General features: G+C 47.6%; 1 non-coding gene across 1 annotated transcript; it reads right to left on the bottom strand.

The window, feature by feature from the left end:
* Positions 1 to 470: 470 nt before the first annotated feature.
* Trnai-aau (transfer RNA isoleucine (anticodon AAU)) lies at positions 471 to 545 on the bottom strand. Its single transcript has one exon. It is a non-coding gene; the product is annotated as a tRNA-Ile (tRNA).
* Positions 546 to 6,968: the final 6,423 nt, after the last annotated feature.

Genomic DNA, 6,968 nt, shown 5'->3' with positions numbered 1-6,968 from the left:
ATACGACTCATATCGAAACGCTCACACCCCTGAGGATTTGTGTTTTCGTTCTACACAGCCGCTGCCCCTTGCTCTTTCCCACCCATTCGTTACATTCAACCTCTTACGAGACCGACCAAATGTAGACTGAGAAACAAGTCCACACACTTTGTGCATTCGGAATCGAAGGCAGGCGTCCCTCGCCGCATTTGCTACGATGGCCATTTGTTACTTTTGCAGAAGCGGCGGCGGCGACGACGACGACGACGACGACGACAGGCTCTGAGATATGTGAGAAATACATCTATAAAATGTAATTCAGACTGCCTCGTCCCACCTTATGCTGTACCGCTTTGGCAAATGCTTTATCTGCGCCATTCGCCTTAATCACATCTGAGAGTAATTCTTAAAAAAACGCCTGTCGCTAATTGTTCGTCATCACAGATACTGTTTGCTATACGGCCACAAGGCGCTACTGATTTCCAAAATTCAGCTTTCTCCTGTGAGGATTGAACTTACGACGCCTGGTTTATTAGACCAGTGCTCTACCACTGAGCTAAAGAGGCGCGTCCTAACGGTACTCTTGGGTACTTCGCCCTTACGGTCGTCTCCATAATCAGACTTCAGCTGACAACACTTCATATTACCGGCTAATATTTGCAGCTATGGCGACCCATTACTGCTTAGCTACACATCTGACACGTAACCGATGTGCTCTCCAAACAACAACACTTGCATTTCAGAACATGTCTTTCACACATGTCTACAAAATCACCATCACCTTCAAATACAGTTTCCTTGCGACTGACAGAGACGTAGGCAAAGTTTAAAGTTGCTATTTCCATTACATCTCGTTAATCAGAAAAACGGTAATTTACATCTGCAGCGGAACAAAATTCCGTTTCGCCCAGCATGTGGCTCGAACCCACGACCCTGGGAGTAAGAGTCTGACGCTCTACCGACTGAGCTAGCCGGCTACCTCGGTGAGTACATGCCGGTTAGCACGTTACACGGAACTCGTTTGGGTTTGGTGGTCCCATACAGAATCTCTCCATGCTGCCTAATGTTTTCCTAACGTCACACTCGTCACGTACTTCACTTTTATGTCATAATCATTTCTGAGAGGTAAAGAAATTGCATGACAACATGCAGAGCTAGTGGCGTCAAAATTAACACACATACTTTATGTGACTCAAAAGCCGAACGAGTTACTTTCCGACGTTGTTTTAGATGTGCAATTGCCAGTCAAAACTCGCCGTGTCGGCACTCTGCCGACCATTTCGCTAGTTAACACCGGTCTTCTTGTGTGTGTTTCAAGCTCAGGAGCAACTCCAAGCAAAAAATGGTCAACAGCAACATTCAGACGGTTTCGTACTGCTCAATTGCTACATTAAAACGGTATGTTTCTTTTTCAGAACTGGAAAAACACGAGCGTGACATCATTCGAACCTGTAATCTTCAGATCCGAAGTCCGACGCCTTATCCATTAGGTCACACGGTCACTGACGACCAACTACAACATGTATACGACTCATATCGGAACGCTCACACCCCTGAGGATTTGTGTTTTCGTTCTACACAGCCGCTGCCCCTTGCTCTTTCCCACCCATTCGTTACATTCAACCTCTTACGAGACCGACCAAATATAGACTGGGAAACAAGACCACACACTTTGTGCATTCGGAATCGAAGGCAGGGCGTCCCTCGCCGCATTTGCTACGACGGCCATTTGCTACTTCTGCAGAAGCGGCGGCGGCGACGACGACGACGACGACGACGACGACGACGACGACGACGACGACGACGACGACGACCGCGAGAGGCTTTGAGATATGTGAGAAATACATCTATAAAATGTAATTCAGACTGCCTCGTCCCACCCTATGCTGTACCGCTTTGGCAAATGCTTTATCTGCGCCATTCGCGTTAATCACATCTGAGAGTAATTCTTAAAAAAACGCCTGTCGCTAATTGTTCGTCATCACAGATACTGTTTGCAATACGGCCACAACGCGCAACTGATTTCCAAAATTCAGCTTTCTCCTGTGAAGATGGAACTTAGGACGCCTGGTTTATTAGACCAGTGGTCTACCACTGAGCTGAAGAGGCGCGTCCTAGCGGTACTCTTGAGTACTTCCCCCTTACGGTCGTCTGCATAATCAGACTTCAGCTGACGACATTTCATATTACCGGCTAATATTTGCAGCTATGGCGACCCATTGCTGCTTAGCTACACATCTGACACGTAACCGATGTGCTCTCCAAACAACAACACTTGCATTTCAGAACATGTCTTTCACACATGTCAACAAAATCACCTTCACCTTCAAATACAGTTTCCTTGCGACTGACAGAGACGTAGGCAAAGTTTAAAGTTGCTATTTCCATTACATCTCGTTAATCAGAAAAACGGTAATTTATATCTGCAGCGGAACAAAATTCCGTTCCGCCCAGCGTGTGGCTCGAACCTACGACCCTGGGATTAAGAGTCTGATGCTCTACCGACTGAGCTAGCCGGCTACCTCGGTGAATACCTGCCGGGTAGCACGTCACACAGTACTCGTTTGGGATGGGTGGTCCCATACAGAATCTCTCCATGCTGCCTAATGTTTTCCTAACGTCACACTCGTCACGTACTTCACTTTTATGTCATAATCATTTCTGAGAGGTAAAGAAATTGCATGACAACATGCAGAGCTAGTGGCGTCAAAATTAACACACATACTTTATGTGACTCAAAAGCCGAACGAGTTACTTTCCGACGTTGTTTTAGATGTGCAAGTGCCAGTCAAAACTCGCGGTGTCGGCACTGTGCCGACCATTTCGCTAGTTAACACCGGTCTTGTTGTGTGTGTTTCATGCTCAGGAGCAACTCCAAGCAAAAAATGGTCAACAGTAACATTCAGACGGTTTCGTACTGCTCAATTGCTACATTAAAACGGTATGTTTCTTTTTCAGAACTGGAAAAACACGAGCGCGACATTATTCGAACCTGTAATCTTCAGATCCGAAGTCCGACGCCTTATCCCTTACGACACACGGTCACTGACGACCAACTATAACATGTATACGACTCATCTCGAAACACTCACACCCCTGAGGACTTGTGTTTTCGTTCTACACAGCCGCTGCCCCTTGCTCTTTCCCACCCATTCCTTACATTCAACCTCTTACGAGACCGACCAAATGTAGACTGAGAAACAAGACCACACACTTTGTGCATTCGGAATCGAAGGCAGGGCGTCCCTCGCCGTATTTGCTACGATGGCCATTTGCTACTTCTGCAGAAGCGGCGGCGACTACTACGACTGCGAGAGGCTCTGAGATATGTAAGAAATACATCTATAAAATGTAATTCAGACTGCCTAGTCTCACCTTATGCTGTACCGCTTTGGCAAATGCTTTATCTGCGCCATTCGCCTTAATCACATCTGAGAGTAATTCTTAAAAAAAGGCCTGTCGCTAATTGTCCGTCATCACAGATACTGTTTGCTATACGGCCACAACGCGCAACTGATTTCCAAAATTCAGCTTTCTCGTGTGAGGATGGAACTTATGACGCCTGGTTTATTAGACCAGTGCTCTACCACTGAGCTAAAGAGGCGCGGCCTAGCGGTACTCTTGGGTACTTCGTCCTTACGGTCGTCTGCATCATCAGACTTCAGCTGACAACACTTCATATTACCGGCTAATATTTGCAGCTATGGCGACCCATTACTGCTTAGCTACACATCTGACACGTAACCGACGTGCTCTCCAAACAACAACACTTGCATTTCAGAACATGTCTTTCACACATGTCTACAAAATCACCTTCACCTTCAAATACAGTTTCCTTGCGACTGACAGAGACGTAGGCAAAGTTTAAAGTTGCTATTTCCATTACATCTCGTTAATCAGAAAAACGGTAATTTACATCTGCAGTGGAACAAAATTCCGTTTCGCCCAGCATGTGGCTCGAACCCACGACCCTGGGAGTAAGAGTCTGACGCTCTAGCGACTTTTTTTTTGTTTCTTTTATTTTTATTTTTTTAAATTTCTAATAAGACGCTACCCCCCTTTTTTTTTATCTAGACAGGAAAGGAAAAACTACAAAAAAAATGTCTATTTGCCACAGCCACTTGTATTCTAACAAAAAAATAAAATTAAATGCACCTCTTCAGGCGTTGGCACCTATCTACACCTATTCCAAAACAACTAACCTTTTACTGCAAAGGTGTAGGAAAGGAAGTTAGTAGGGGGGAAGAAACATAGAGAGTAGCGATAAAAAAATGAATTTTGTTGTGAACAGGAACTTTTTTTTTATAATGTATTGTATTGCATTTTTGTTTTGTTTATTTTTCTTTTTTTTTGTATGTATGTTTTTATTTATTCATTTTTTTTTGTATTATGGCAGTCGTTGCACCAGAATTCTAGGAGTCGCTTGCGCCGTCTGATTGGCGGAACATCCAAACATGTCTTCTCGAAATTTTAGTGGGGATTCCGTGTGTAGTACGTTCAGAACATCATATCGGCAAAAAAGCATCAGCATCTCATGGCTTGGACGTTCCAGCTGGAAGGCGGGTCATGAAAGGCGCTCCGAAGAAAATTGGAAAAGAACTGCTTGTATCTGGGGTTGCGAACAAGTGCACAATGTCGATCGTTAAGGTACGTCCAATAACCTAGTTTTGATTTCTCATCGGGCCCAAAAATGTAGCGGACTGTATGACCGCGTATCCAATTCACGGCATTAGTTTTTGTTGTGGGGTAATGAATCACATCCGGGAATAGAAGCGTCAGGAAAGTAATCTGAGCAGGCGGCTGTCGGGTGAGGAAAGCCAGGATACGCTGCGCGAGCCTCCAGACGTCAGCAGACGGACCACATGAGAACCGATGAGCGTCCGTGTCCTCTACACCACAGTGAACACAGAGTGGTGTGTCAGCAAGGCGGATGCGGTGCAAACGAGACTGGTTGACCTGTTTGCCATTGACGGTGATATACCAGGTGGACTGAACGCTGGTGTCGAGGTAACCAGCATGCACTGCTTTCCACACACGGCGCCATATGATCTGGGGAAACTTGTGTTCAATGGGGTTGGGGGTTTGACACTTTTGTAAGGTGTCGTATACAGTCTTTGTCTGGAGTATACGGAGAAGGGGTAAGGAGTGTAGAATGTAACTGATTTCAAAGAAGAAGTACCGAAAGTGATAAAAGGGGGGTGGAATGTCGGATAACATGACCGGGGCTGACATGGAGACTGGTGCGTATTTACGCAAAAGCAGTCCGGTCAGGCTCGTCGGGCAGCGACGCCAGACTTTCAGTTGGGAGCTAACAAAAAGTGCGGTAACTCTGTCTGGCACATGGAATAAGCCCACTCCACCACGCTCCCGCGGGAGGGCAAGGGAGGAATATTGAACTTTAAATAACATCCCGGCACAGACAAAGGATCCCATCGCCATCAACATACGACGTGCGAGGGTAATCGGAACCGGGAACACTTGTGCCCCATGGGGGATGCGTGAGGCGTGATAAACATTCACGTATTGCGCGCGCTGTATAATGTCGAGGGATCGAAGCCGGTGGTCCACAAGGCCAGCCCTGATCGTTTGTAGGAGACGTCGACCGTTGGTTGCCGCTGAGCGACGGAGGTCATTCATAAAATCAATGCCCAAACAGCGGACGCTGGTGGCCACACTTAGAGGAGCGACAGATCTTTCTGGTAGACCCTCACCAATGAGCAGAACCTTCGATTTGGAAATGTTAAGAGAACTGCCCGATGCCTCCCCATAAGTCGTCACCCAAGTCAGAGCAGCGCGAACATCGTCTTCATTGCGGAGGTAGAGGACTAGATCGTCAGCATAGGCTGTACAACAGAAGCGGTGCCCATGCAATGTCAGGCCCACCAGGCGTTGGCGAAGCCCCTGTAGGAGGGGCTCTAATGCCAAAGCATACAGTATCGTGGAAAGTGGGCATCCCTGTCGGACAGAGCGCTCGATCGCTAGAGGCGCGGTGAGGCGACCATTACAGAGTATTCTTGATGTTGCGCCGCTCAAGAGCCGCATTACCACGGTGATTGTACGAACCGGAAAACCCATGTGTTGGAGGACCGATTTCAGAAAAGTATGGTCGACACGGTCGAAAGCTTGACGGAAGTCAAGCGATGCCAATGCGCCAGGTAAATGTCGCGAGCGCGCGAGCGCAATCATGTCCCTATAACGGCAATGGGCCGTATGGATGTTATTGTCACCGCCCAACGAAGTCTGATCAAGGGAGGTGACGGATCTTGCTGCCTTCTTGAGGCGTGAGGCCAACAAACGGGTGAAAATTTTCATGTCACTGTTGAGTAGAGTGATGGGCCGGTAATCACAGATCCGTGATCGCCCATGTGGCTTAGGGACCAGGATGATGACCCCATCAAGGAAGGTGGCTGGGATCATCGTTGTGGGTGACATCAATTCACGACAGATGGACGTCCAAGCAGGTAACAAAAGGTAGCTAAAATACTTGTAAAAGTCGAGGGGGAGGCCGTCAGGTCCAGGGGACTTGTTGGCAGCCCCCACCTTGATTGCATCTAGGACTTCATCAGAGGTCACTTGTTCCTGAAGTTCTTGAGCCACATCCTCTGGCATGGTGTTGACAGTCATTGCTGCCACCTCCTCAATTAAGGTCGGGGGATGAGGGACGGCAGCGAACAGTTGACGGAAATGAGAATAGAAAGCGTGACCAATGTCGCATTGCATAGTGTGTCGTCGTCCTTCCGCATCTGTGAGATCGTGGATGAGGGTTCGACGACGACGTCGGCGTTCCCTGAGAAGGTGGTACATCGATGGCGTTTCATGAGGCATATGGTCACGGGTGCAGGATCTGACAAGAGTCCCTTCTAAGCGCCGTCGCGTGAGGGAAGTGATCTGCGCTTTAGCACGATGCACCATCATCTGACGATCAGGAGAGAAGGCCATCGAAGTGCAGTCACGAAGGACTGCAAAATAAAAGTCCATGGTGCCCGCTT

This window comes from Schistocerca gregaria, chromosome 3 (assembly GCF_023897955.1).
Source record: "Schistocerca gregaria isolate iqSchGreg1 chromosome 3, iqSchGreg1.2, whole genome shotgun sequence".
Taxonomy (NCBI): domain Eukaryota; kingdom Metazoa; phylum Arthropoda; class Insecta; order Orthoptera; family Acrididae; genus Schistocerca; species Schistocerca gregaria.
Note: the sequence above shows the minus strand (reverse complement) of the source record. Positions and strands in the feature narration are given on the sequence as shown.